Source organism: Furipterus horrens, unplaced genomic scaffold (assembly GCF_987537825.1).
Source record: "Furipterus horrens unplaced genomic scaffold, mFurHor1.1.pri manual_scaffold_5, whole genome shotgun sequence".
Classification (NCBI taxonomy): domain Eukaryota; kingdom Metazoa; phylum Chordata; class Mammalia; order Chiroptera; family Furipteridae; genus Furipterus; species Furipterus horrens.
In genome coordinates, this window is record NW_028327175.1 from 127,015,964 (window position 1) to 127,029,805 (window position 13,842).

Genomic DNA, 13,842 nt, shown 5'->3' on the forward strand with positions numbered 1-13,842 from the left:
TTGAAAGAGGTGTGTAATCAGAAATGCAGACCTTGTTGAAGCCAGTGGCAAAGCCCACACACTTATCTGCTGCCCTCTACTGCCCCCTGCTGTCAGTGGGTTTTTCTGGCCTCCTTTGATCACTCAACAATTTCAATGACGAAAGATGAAACAAGGAGTAAAGGATTTTTATCAAAAATCTTCCTAGAACCAAATTCTTCTAAACAGGACACACACACATGCATATATATAACCATACATACACACATATCCATGCATACTCACATACACACTTGCACCCATACAAATACAACATAAATACACTTACATATATACACACATGCACACACTCACTGCAGTTGGAAAATAGTAATGGGACACCACAGTGCCTACTACACAAATAGAATACTACTCAGCAGCATGGTTTCTCAGTAAACTGGAAGCTGACATGGCAAGGTTTTGTTTGTTTGGGGAATGAGGTTTTCTTTTACAGTATGTTTTATAATATATTTTATTACAAAAATTAAACAAAACTGTGTAGGAGATTCATTATACTTTGAACACACATCCATGGATTTGCTCCTCTACTTGTTTTTAAACTTTTATTAAAGTATACCCGTGGTGTACAGGTACATTTTTAATAACTGGCTCTCCAAATGCAGTTCCGACATGCACATTGGTTGGTATTTTTGTTTACATTAACAAGGAAGAAGAAAGTGAAAAGGTGAAGACATGTTTTGGAACTTCACTTGTTCTTCTGTGAAGTGAGCAACTTTTTTGCTGAATCAGATAATAGGTTTCAAATACTGGAGGAATATTTCCTTGATTTTTTTCTGCCATTCACAGATACAACACACTTCAAACAAACAAACAAACAAACAAACATATCACCTGAGGATATGTTTTCACTGATTTCTAGAAAAAAGGAGAGAGAGACATTGATGTGAGAAAGAAACATTGACCAGCTGCACCCCAGATGCACCCAGACCAGGGATCCAACCTGGAACACTTAGGTGCACTGGATGATGTTCCAACAAACTGAGCCAGCCAGGCAGGGTTGTACAACATATTTTTAAGTTTAATTTGCATTATTAATATTTTCCTCACCCTGTTAAGTCAAGGAAATTGACAAAATAATGAACCCAGCCCTGATCTATAGTGTCTGCTGAGTTCCACGATGTAAATACTCCCACAATGGCTGATGTCAGCTGCTAATGTGTTGGCACTGAGCATGGATCTGGGAAGTAATGCACAGTAATAACAACTACTATATAGTACTGTATTTCCACATAAAAATACCACAGATGTACATAATCTCAAGGGCAGAGCGAACAGTAAAATAATCAGGAGTATTTACTACTTTTGCTTTAAATGTAATATATTTAACTGTAAACTTATATAATTTAATGTTTTTATTTTTTTTCTTTCTTTTTCCTTCAAACAGTAAGTGCTGGTGAGGATGTGGAGAAAAGGGAACCCCAGCGCACCACTGGTCAGAATGCAGACCAGTGCAGCCACCGTGGAAAAAGCATGGAATTTCCTCACAAAACTAAAAATGGAACTGCCCTTTGACCCAGCAATTCCACCGCTGGTATCACATCCAGTGAATCCTGAAACACCAATTCAAAAGAACCCATGCACCTCCATGTTCATAGCAGAACAATTTACAATAGCTAAATGCTGGAAACAGCCTAAGTGCCCAACTGTAGATGAGTGGATCAAAAAACTGGTACATTTACACAATGGGATACTATGCAGTAAAGAGAAAGAAGGAACTCCTGCCATTTGGGACAACATGGATGAAACTAGAGAGAATTATGCCCAGTGAAATAAGCCAGGCAAAGAAAGCAAAATACCATATGATATCACCTAATACAGGAAACTAAAGAACAACATAAATAAATAAACTAAATAGGACAAGGAGCAGAATAAAAGTCAATAGGGGGGAGGGGGAGGGAGAGAATGGAGATAAGTAAGGGAAGGGTTTGGTCAAGGAACATGTATAAATGACTCATGGACATGGACAAAGGGGAGGGATATGATTGTGGGAGAAGGGATGGGCTGGATGAGGGGGAGCAATGGGGGAAAATTGGAAAAAATGTAATTGAAAAACCAAAAAATAAAATTTAAAAAAATAAATAAATGCCAAAAAAAGAAAAAAGAAGGAAAGAGAGAGAACCCAAATAAACAAAATCAGAAATGAAAGAGGAGATATCATGACCAATATCGCAGAAATACAAAGGATTGTAAGAAATTACTACAAACAACTATATGGCAACAAACTTGACATTCTAGATGAAATGGATAAATTTCTAGAAACATATAATCTTCTAAAACTAAATCAAGAAGAAGCAGAAAGCCTGAACAGACCGATAACAAAGAGTGAAATTGAAACAGTAATAAAAAAACTCCAGGCACAGAAAAGCCCTGGACCGGATGGCTTCACAGGCGAATTTTACAAAACATTTAGGGAAGAACTAACACCTACCCTTCTCAAACTATTCCAAAAAATCTAAGAAGAGGGAACACTCCCAAACTCTTTCTATGAAACTAGTATTACCCTAATTCCAAAACCAGGTCAAGACACAACAAAGAAAAAAAACTACAGGCCAATATCACTGATGAACATAGATGCAAAAATCCTCAACAAAATATTGGCAAACCGGATCCAGCAACACATTGAAAAGATCATACATCATGATCAAGTGGGATTCATCCCAAGGATGTAAGAATGGTTTGATATTTGCAAATCAATAAATGTAATACACCACATAAACAAAATGAAAGGCAAAAATCACATGATTTTATCAATAGATGCTGAAAAGGCATTTGACAAAGTACAATACACATTTATGATGAAAACTCTAAGCAAAATGGGAATAGAGGGAGCATACCTCAACATAATAAAGGCCATATATGAGAAACTCAAAGCCAACATCATACTCAATGGACAAACACTGAAAGCATTACCCCTGAGATCAGGAACAAGACAAGGATGTCCACTGTCTCCACTCCTATTCAACATAGTATTGGAAGTTCTAGCCATATGATTCAGAGAAGAAAAAGAAATAAAAGGCATCCAAATTGGAAAAGAGGAAGTAAAACTATCCTTGTATGCAAATGACATGATGGTATACATAGAAAACCAAATAGACTCGACAAAAAATCTACTCGACCTAATAAGTAAATTTGGCAAAATAGAAGGGTACAAAGTCAATATTCAGGCATTTCTGAACACCAAAAATAAAATATCAGAGACAGAAACTAGAAAAAAAATCCCATTTACTATAGCAACAAGAAAAATAAAGTACCTAGCAATAAACTTAACCAAGGAAGTAAAAGAACTGTACTCAGAAAACTACATAACCTTGAAGAAAGAAATTAAGGAAGATACAAATAAATGGAAACATATACCATGTTCATGGATGGGAAGAATTAACATCATTAAAATGTTCATAGTACCCAAAGCAATTTATAGATTCAATGCAATCCCTATTAAAATACCAGCAAGTATTTCACAGACCTAGAACAAATACTTTAAAAATTTATGTGGAACCAAAAAAGAGCTCAAATAGCCACAGCAATCTTGATACAGAAGAATGCAATAGGAGGACTCACAATACCTGACATCAAACTATACTACAAGGCCACTGTAATCAAACAGCCTGGTACTGGCATAAGAACAGACATATAGATCAATGGAACAGAATAGAGAGCCCAGAAATAAACCCAGGCCTCTATGGTCAACTAATATTCAACAAAGGGAAACATAAAATGGAATGAGAAGAGCCTCTTCAACAAATGGTGCTGGGAGAACTGAACAGGGACATGCAAAAAAATGAAACTAGACCACCAACTTACATCACACACCAGAATAAACTCAAGATGGATCAAAGACTTAAATGTAAGACGTGACACCATAAAAATCCTAGAGGAAAACATAGGCAGGAAAATTTCAGATATCCCATATAACAATATTTTCACTGATACATCTCCTAAGGCAAGGGAAATCAAGGAAAAAATAAACAAATGGGACTACATCAAACTTAAGAGCTTTTGCTCAACAAAAGAAAACATCAGCAAGATGAAAAGGGAACCAACCATATGGGAAAACATATTTGCCAATAATACATCAGATAAGAAATTTATCTGCAAAATATATAAAGAACTTACACATCTCAACACAAAGAAGACAGACAACCCAATTAAAAAAATGGGCAAAGGACCCGAACAAACACTTCTCCAAGGAGGATATACAGAGGGTTCATAGGCATCTGAAAGAATGCTCAACATCATTAGCCATCAGAGAGATGCAAATAAAAACCACAATGAGATACCACTTTACACCAGTCAGAATGGCGATCTTCAACAAATCAACAAACAACAAGTGCTGATGAGGATGTGGAGAAATGGGAACCCTAGTGCACTGTTGGTGGGAATGCAGACTGGTGCAGCCACTGTGGAAAACAATATGGAATTTCCTCAAAAAACTTAAAATGGAACTGCCATTTGAACCAGCGATTACACTACTAGAATATACCCGAAGGATTCTGAAACCCCAATTCAAGAGAAATTATGCACCCCTATGTTCATGGCAGCCCTGTTTACAATAGCTAAGTGCTGGAAACAGCCTAAGTGCCCATCTGTAGATGAGTGGATCAAAAAACTGTGGTACATTTACACAATGGAATACTATGCAGCAGAAATAAAGAAGGAACTCCTGCCATTTGCGACTACATGGGTGGAACTAGAGAGAATTATGCTTAGCAAAATAAACCAGGCAAAGAAAGAAAAATACCATATGATATCAACCCAATACAGGAGACTAATGAACAACACAAACAAATGAACAAAATTGAACAAGGAACAGAGTAACAGTTATCAGGGTGGGGGGTGGGTGGGAAGGGGGTAAGTAGGAGAAGGGTTTAGCAAAGGAACTAATATAAATAACCCATGGACATGGACAAGGGGTCGGGATGGACTGTGGGAGAGGGGTGGGTTGGGTACGGGGTAGCCATGAGGGGAAAAAGTGGAACAATTGTAACAAAGAATAAATAAATAATAAAATTTAAAGATGTTTAGAAAAAAAAAAGGATTTCAGAGAGATAGGAACGTTAATTCGTTTTTCACTTATCTATGCAACCATTGGCTGATCTTGTGTATGCCCTAACAGGGGATTGAGCCCATAACCTGCATCACATTAGGAAGATGCTGTAACCAACTGAGCTATCTGGCCAAGGCCCATTAACCTCCTTTTGAAGTGTTACCACTAGAGGGCTCCCATGAAATAAAGACAGACTGCTCCTCCTACAGGATTTACAAAACACTCCTCCCAAACCCTGTCAAAAGCCCTGACTCACCTCCTTCCTCAAGGAGGCTATTGGTTACTCATGCCCCAGGATGGGAGGAGTTATAGAAATGACTGAGTGCTGAATATGAGTCCGTGCATTCCCAGTGGAGGTCTAGGGCCACAAGTTTCCCTGGGGGGATACAGGAACCCAGTTTGGGCAGAGGAACCCTGGCTGGGGCTTTGACCTCAAACCTTAGTGTGGTCTGCCAGTAAGCTAGCTGTCTCATTGCAATGAGACTGCTTCTTCCCAGGTCCTAACAGGCCCAGCAGCTGCAGTGGCTCCTTTACCTGGATGAGGTGAAATCATGGGAATGCACAGCATGGGAAGAATAGAGGAAAGAAAGTATAGCACAGAAGTTAAGTTCAGACATCAGGAGTCAAGCAAAGCAGTTTGAATCTCTGCCACTTCACTGACTTTATTTGTAATAACTTGTAAACTTTGTTAACTTGGGCAAATTAATGAACCTCTATGAACTTAATTTGCTCATCTGTAGAATGGGGACAATAAAACGTTCCCGGAGAGTTAGTTAACAGATTAAGTAAGGTAATATATATGAAACCAGGAGAGGTTCTTTTTTTTTTTTTCAACAATGACTATTTTTATATTCAGAAGATGAAGGGAGGACTCTTTGTGAAGGCATTTTGGTGGACTGAATTACTATGATCAGAACTGGCAGGGTATGGGAGCATGGGATTTAAAATGGCTCCACATAGCATATAAAATTATTTCATTTCAGTAAAGACTTGCACACCATGTATATACTGCTCCTTTTACATAAATGGGATAGATCTGTGATGTGGGTTTTTTTTGTTTTTGTTTTTGTTTTTTTAGTCCTTACCTGAGAACTTTTTTCATTGCTTTTAGAGACAAAGGAAGGAGATAAAAAGAGAGGAAAACTGATGTGAAAAAGAAACATCAATCGGTTGTCTTCTGCATGTGCCCCTACCGGGGAGCAAATCCACAAACTAGGTATGTGCCCTGACTGGGGACTCACCTGCAACCTTTCCATCTACAGAACAACACTCCAACCAACTGAATAACACCAGCTAGGGTGATGTTTTTTAACAATTTTTTTCTTTTTTGCTGGCTTTACCCCTTCGTTAGTAAAACATATCCCCTCCAGCCTACCACAAAACCCTTTTTAACAAATTGGTGTTTTGACTTGTGTTCTTATCCATGCTCATATAAAATAATATATATATGTATATATGGCTTTATAAAAATGATTCCTATAATGACCATCACCCATAAATGATTAAAGCAGGAGATTTCCTACAGAAGTTGTTCTGAATCTTCATGGTGACAAGTTCAGGTCCCTTTCCTTTTGAATAAAGTAAGTGCATTGTCAAAAAAAAAAAAAGTAGGTTCCTATAATATCTGCATCTTGTTCTTCTTACTCAATTATAATTCATAGGAATAGCTTTCCAAGCCAATATATAGACTCTCCCATTTTTAGTGACTGCATGAAGAGCAAAGGTTTTGTAATTAGGTCAGCAATTTCTCAGTTGAAGGGACTTGCTTTGTTTCTACCCATTTGCACTAAGAACAATGCTTCCATAAGCACCATTATACCATTACCATTGTAAACCTTTTAAAAATATGTCATATATATTTTATGTAAAGATTTTTATTTTTATGGGAAAGATCCCAAAAAGTGGATTTTCCAAGTCAAAGGGGTCTTGCATTTTTTATTTTAAACAGTTGTTTCCAGATTGCATTTTAAAAATTCTGTAAAAATTTACATTTTTGCCAGCCCCAAATGACATTATCCTCTTCACCAAATTCCTGGTAACAGTAGGCTTAGCTTTATTTTGCTTGTTTGAAGTTTTTTTTTTCTTTTTATTGTGGACATTTCTAAACATTTTGAAAGCAGATAAAATAGTTTAATGAGCCCAAAATACAACTCAGCTTCAGCAGTTATCAACATCCTGCTATTACTGTAGCCTTCTTTTTAATTTTAGCAAATGTATGGGTATAATGTGATACACTTGTTACTTTTATTTTTATTTATTTATTTATTTATTTTTCCTTTTATTTTTTGGTTTTTCAATTACAGTTGACCCATTTTCCCCCATGCTCCCCCCCACCCAACCCACACCTTCTCCCACAATCATATCCCTCCCCGTTGTCCATGTCCATGAGTCATTTATACACGTTCCTTGACTAGACCCTTCCCTTACTTATCCCCCTTCTCTCCCTCCCCCCTACTCCCTATTGATTGCTATTCTGCTCTTTCTTCTATTTAGTTCTTTTGTTTGTGTTGCTCTTTAGTTTCCTGTATTAGGTGATGTCATATGGTATTTTTCTTTCTTTGCCTGGCTTATTTCACTAAGCATAATTCTCTCTAGTTCCATCCATGTTGTCGCAAATGGCAGGAGTCCCTTCTTTCTTTCTGCTACATAGTATTCCATTGTGTAAATGTACCACAGTTTTTTGATCCACTCATCTACAGATGGGCACTTAGGCTGTTTCCAGCACTTAGCTATTGTAAACAGGGCTGCCATGAACATAGGGGTGCATAAGTTTTTTTGAATTAGGGTTTTAGGGTTTTTCGGGTATAATCCTAGCAGTGGAATCGCTGGTTCAAAAGACAGTTCCATTTTTAGTTTTTTGAGGTAATTCCTTACTGTTTTCCATAGTGGCTGCACTAGTCTGCATTCCCACCAACAGTGCAGTAGGGTTCCTGTTTCTCCACATCCTCGCCAGCATTTGTTGTTTGTTGATTTGTTGATGATGGCCATTCTGACTGGTGTAAAGTGGTATCTCATTGTGGTTTTTATTTGCATCTCCCTGATGGCTAATGATGTTGAGCATTTTTTCATGCGTCTATGGACCTTCTGTATGTCCTCTTTGGAGAAGTGTTTGTTCAGGTCCTTCACCCATTTTTTAATTGGGTTGTTTGTTTTCTTGATGTTGAGTCGTATAAGCTCTTTATATATATTAGAAATCAGTCCCCTGTCTGTGATAACATTGGCAAATACATTTTCCCATATGGTTGGTTTCCTTTTCATCTTGCTGATGTTTTCTTTTGATGAGCAGAAACTCTTTAGTTTGATGTAGTCCCATTTGTTTATTTTCTCCTTTATTTCTCTTGCCTTAAGAGATATATCCATGAAGATATTGTTATGTAGGATATCTGAAATTTTTCTGCCTATGTTTTCCTCTAGGACTTTTATGCTGTCACGCTTACATTTAAGTCTTTGATCCATCTTGAGTTTATTCTCGTGTGTGGTGTAAGTTGGTGGTCTAGTTTTATTTTTTTGCACGTCCCTGTCCAGTCCTCCCAGCACCATTTGTTAAAGAGGCTCTTCTCATTCCATTTTATGTTCCTTCCTCCTTTATCAAATAATAGTTGACCATAGATGCCTGGATTTATTTCTGGGCTCTCTATTCTGTTCCATTGATCTATATGTCTGTTCTTATGCCAGTACCAAACTGTTTTGATCACAGTGGCTTTGTAGTATTGTTTGATGTCTGGTACCGTGATTCCTCCTGCTGTGTTCTTCTGTTTCAAGATTGCTTTTGCTATTCAGGGTCTTTTTGGGTTCCATATGAATTTTTGGAGTATTTATTCTAGGTCAGTGAAATATGTCATTGGTATTTTAATAGGGATTGCATTGAATCTGTAAATTGCTTTGGGTAGTATGGCCATTTTGATGATGTTGATTATTGCCATCCAAGAACATGGTATTTGCTTCCATTTATTTGTATCTTCCTTAATATCTTTCTTCAATGTTGCATAATTTTCAGTGTACAGGTCTTTTATCTCTTTGGTTAAGTTTATTCCTAGGTACTTTGTTTTTCTTGTTGCTATAGTAAATGGTGTTTCCTTTTTTGTCTCTGTCTCTGATATTTTATTGTTGACGTACAGAACTGCCTTAGATTTCTGTATATTTATTTTGCACCCTGCTATTTTGCCAAATTCACTTATTATATCGAGTAGTCTTTAAGTGGAGTTTATAGGGTTTTCTAGGTATAGTGTCATGTCATCTGCATATAATGATAGTTTTATTTCTTCTTTCCAAATTTTGATGCCTTTTATTTCTTTTTCTTGTCTGATTGCTAGGGCTAGGACTTCCAACACTATGTTGAATAGAAGTGGAGAGAGTGGACAGTCTTGTCTAGTTCCTGATTTCAGGGGGAATGCCTTCAGTTTTTGTCCATTGAGTATGATGTTGACTTCAGGCTTCTCATATATAGCCTTAATTATGTTAAGATATGCGCCCTCTATTCCCATTTTGCTGAGTGTTTTCATCATAAATGGGTGTTGTACTTTACCAAATGCTTTTTCTGCATCTATTGATATGATCATGTAATTTTTTTCTTTCATTTTGTTTAGGCGATGTATTATATTTATTGATTTGCGAATATTAAACCATCCTTGCATCCCTGGGATGAATCCAACTTGATCGTGGTGTATGATCTTTTTGATGTATTGCTGGATCCTGTTTGCCAATATTTTATTGAGGATTTTAGCATCTATGTTCATCAGTGATATTGGCCTGTAGTTTTCTTTCTTTGTTGTGTCTTGACCTGGTTTTGGGATTAGGGTAATACTGGCTTCATAGAAAGAGTTTGGGATTTTTTCCTCTTCTTGAATTTTTTGAAATAGTTTGAGGAGGGTAGGAGTTAGTTCTTCCCTAAATGTTTTGTAAAATTCGCCTGTGAAGCCATCCGGTCCAGGGCTTTTGTGTGCAGGGAGATTTTTGATTACTGTTTCAATTTCCTTCTTTGTTATTGGTCTGTTGAGACTTTCTACTTTTTCTTGATTCAGTTTTGGAGGGTTATATGTTTCTAGAAATTTATCCATTTCTTCTAGGTTGTCAAATTTCTTGCCATACAGTTGTTTGTAGTAATTTCTTACAATTGTTTGTATTTCTGAGGTATCAGTCGTGATTTCTCCTCTTTCATTTCTGATTTTGTTTATTTGGGTCTTCTCTCTTTTTTTCTTGATGAGCCTGGCTAGAGGCTTGTCGATTTTGTTTATTTTTTTCGAAGAACCAGCTCCTAGTTTTGTTGATTTTTTGGATTGGTTGTTTAGTCTCTATGTCATTTAATTCTGCTCTGATCTTGATGATTTCCTTCTTTCTTTTTGCCCTAGGCTTTGTTTGTTGTTGTTGTTCTAGTTCTTGTAGCTTTAGGATTAGATTTTTTATCTGAGCTTCTTCTATCCTTTTCAGATATGCCTGTATTGCTATGAACTTCCCTCTTAGGACTGCTTTTGCTGTGTCCCATAGATTTTGGGCTGTTGTGTGTTCATTGTCATTAATTTCTAGAAATTTCTTGATTTCTTCTTTGATGTCATTGTTAACCATTCATTGTTTAATAGCGTGTTATTCATTCTCCATGAGTTTGGGTGTCTTTGAGTTTTTTCTCTGAGATTGATTTCTAGTTTCAAAGCATTGTGGTCTGAAAAGATGCTTGATATGATTTCAATTTTCTTGAATTTGTTGAGGCTTGTTTTGTATCCTATTATGTGGTCTATCTTTGAAAATGTCCCATGTGCATTTGAAAAGAATGTATATTTTGCTTCTTTGGGATGAAAAGTTTTATACATATCAGTTAAGTCCATGTGGTTTAGTGTGTTGTTCAATGCCTGTATATCCTTTGTCTTTCTTTGCTTTGATGATCTGTCTATTGTTGATAATGGTGTGTTGAAGTCCTCTACTATGAGTGTGTTGCTGTTAATATCCTTCTTGTGGTCTTCTAGTATTTGCTTTATGTATTTGGGTGCTCCTATGTTGGGTGCATATATTTTTATCAGTGTTATATCTTCTTGATGGATTGTTCCTTTAAGTATTACGAAATGTCTTTCTTTGTCTCTTTTTATTGCCCTTGCTTTGAAATCCGTTTTATCTGATATGAGGACTGCTACCCCAGCTTTTTTTTCAGGTCCATTTGCTTGGAATATTTTTTTATATCCCTTTACTTTCAGTCTATGTAAATCTTTTGTTTTGAGGTGTGTTTCTTGTAGACAGCAAATATGTGGGTCCTGTTTTCTTATCCATTTCATTACCCTATGTCTTTTAATGGGAGCATTTAATCCATTTACATTTAAGGTTATTATTGACATGTATTTGTTCATTTCCCTTTGTACCTCTGTTCCTCTCTTCTTTTTTTTTCTTCCTTTTTCTTAAAACATTCCCTTTAGCATGTCTTGCAATGCTGGTTTGTTGGAGATGTATTCTTTCAGTCTTCCTTTGTCTGAGAAACTCCTTATTTCACCTTCCATTTTGAATGAGAGCCTTGCTGGGTAGAGTATTCTTGGTTGTAGGCCTTTGATTTTCATTGCTTGAAATATTTTTGACCATTCCCTTCTGGCTTGTAGTGTTTCTGTTGAGAAATTGGTCGATAGCCTTATTGGTGCTCCCTTGTATGTTATTTGCTGTTTTTCTCTTGCTGCTTTTAGGATTCTCTCTTTGTCTTAGAATGTTGCCATTTTAACTATGATGTGCCTTGGAGTGGGTTTTGGGGGGTTCCTCTTTTTTGGAACTCTCTGTGCTTCCTGGACTTGCATAACTTTTTCTCTCATCGGGTGGGAAAATTTTCTGTCATTATTTCTTCTATCAGTTTTTCTATTCCTTGTTCTTCTGATCCCTCTTTAATTCCAATGACTCTGATATTGTTCTTCCTTTTGCTATCCTGTAATTCCCTTACCTCTTCTTCATACTTTTTCAATCTTTTTCATTTTGCTGTATCGTCTGAGAATTTTTTTCTACGTTATCTTCTAACTCACTAATCTGATACTCTGCTTTGTTTATTCTGCTTTTGACTGATTCTATTGTGTTTTTCAGTTCAGAGATTGCATTCTTCATTTCTTCCTGGTTCTTGTTGATCGTTTCTATGTCTTTTTTTATGCTGCTGTAGTTCTCTGCAAGTTCCCTGTAATTTTCTTGGAGCTGTTGGTAACTTCCTTGGAGGCTGTCATAGTTGTTTTTGAGGTTGTCGAGTATATTGAGCTTCTTCACCACCATTGTTCTGAATTCCGTGTCTGACATTTGGGCTATGTCTATTCCATCTACCTCTCTTTCTGGGGATTCCTCTTTTCTTTTCATTGAGAGGTTGTTTCTGCGTCTTACCATGTTGGATTCTTCTTGTTTGTTTTTATTTTGGGGAGTTTTGTCTGCTTTGACTTCCCACCTTTGTGGTATGAGATTCTTTATAGGAGATCTGGGGGTTTCAGTGGTGCAGTCTCTTTGATATCCTGAGCCTGATGTTCTTGGGGTACCCTTTATGTCGTTTGTTTATGCTGTCTGGTTATATTTCAGCTGCTCTTTGGTAGGATCTTCCTTCTGGCTAGTTGATTGAGAGTCACTCTATCCACTTTGTCTTGAGTTCTTTTGTGGAGATGTCAGTTCAGCCTTTGTGTGTCCTCTTCTTTTTCTGCATCCACAGCTGGTCTAATGTGGCAGGTCAGAGGTTCCTATTCCTTGCAGCAGTGGTGTGCGCGCGGTGACCAGCATGGCGCGTTCCTTTGGCATCTGTTGGAGCTAGCTGAGGTGCCCCTGCGCACAAGGCACCCGAGAGCCCACCTCAGGCCTGCCAAGCCGCTCTCCGGGAGTTGGTCTCTCGCCTCCCAGTGCTGGGCCCCAGACACTGTGCACAGTGGAAGTGAGCGATTGGCGGGTGCTTTTGCACACTCACATGCCTGTGCGCACCCATGCGCGCCCAAGGCAGCTGGGGAGCTAGCCTCAGGCCTGCCGAGCTGTGCTCCGGGAGTTGGTCTCTCGCCTCTCAGGGCGGGGCCCCGGACACTTGTGCTCAGTAGAAGTGAGCGTCTGTGAGTCGCTGCCGTCCGCTGTTCCCATGCCGCAGCCGCCTGTCCTCCCCACACCCGCCTGGGCAGGCACGAACAGAGCCTGAGCTAGTGGTCTGCTTTCTGGCCTGGGGCCCGGCGCCCACGGGTGCTGGCTAGGGGCATCTGTGCACGGTCTTCTGCGTGTCCAGTGGGCCCTCCCTGTGCCCGTTGGGGCACTGATCTTATGTCTGTTGGGGTGTGTCCGAGGGGCACCTGGACGTGCGGCCCTGCGCACCTGGGCCAGTGAATGAGGACACTTCCCTATGCCCGCCCCCATGACCCAAAGGGAGGGTTGGGGAGTGGATGAGCGTGCCTCTGCGCCTGTGCTCCTCAAGAATGTCCTATCACCCCCAAACTTTCCCCCACTCTCTGCAGTTCACAAGAGAAAAATATAAAGGAAAAATTATGATTTCACTTGCTCGGCAGCACGCTGTCTCCCGTCTTCCAGCGTCAATGCCACCTGGTCAGGTCCCGTTTCTGCCAGCGGGCAGAGATCCGCTTTCCTCCTGACTCCCTTCTGGGGAAACCTGTGGTCGCCAAAAAGCCTTTGTGTCCTTCCAGTCACAGCTCAGGCAGCCACCCCAGTCAGGAATCCCATTTCATCCCTTTTTCTTCCACTATCCTCACTAAACAAGTTGTTCCCAGATGGTTTTTCTCTAATCCAGCAGTGCCAAGGCTCGACTCCTGCCAGTGTCCAACTGCTCACTGAGATGT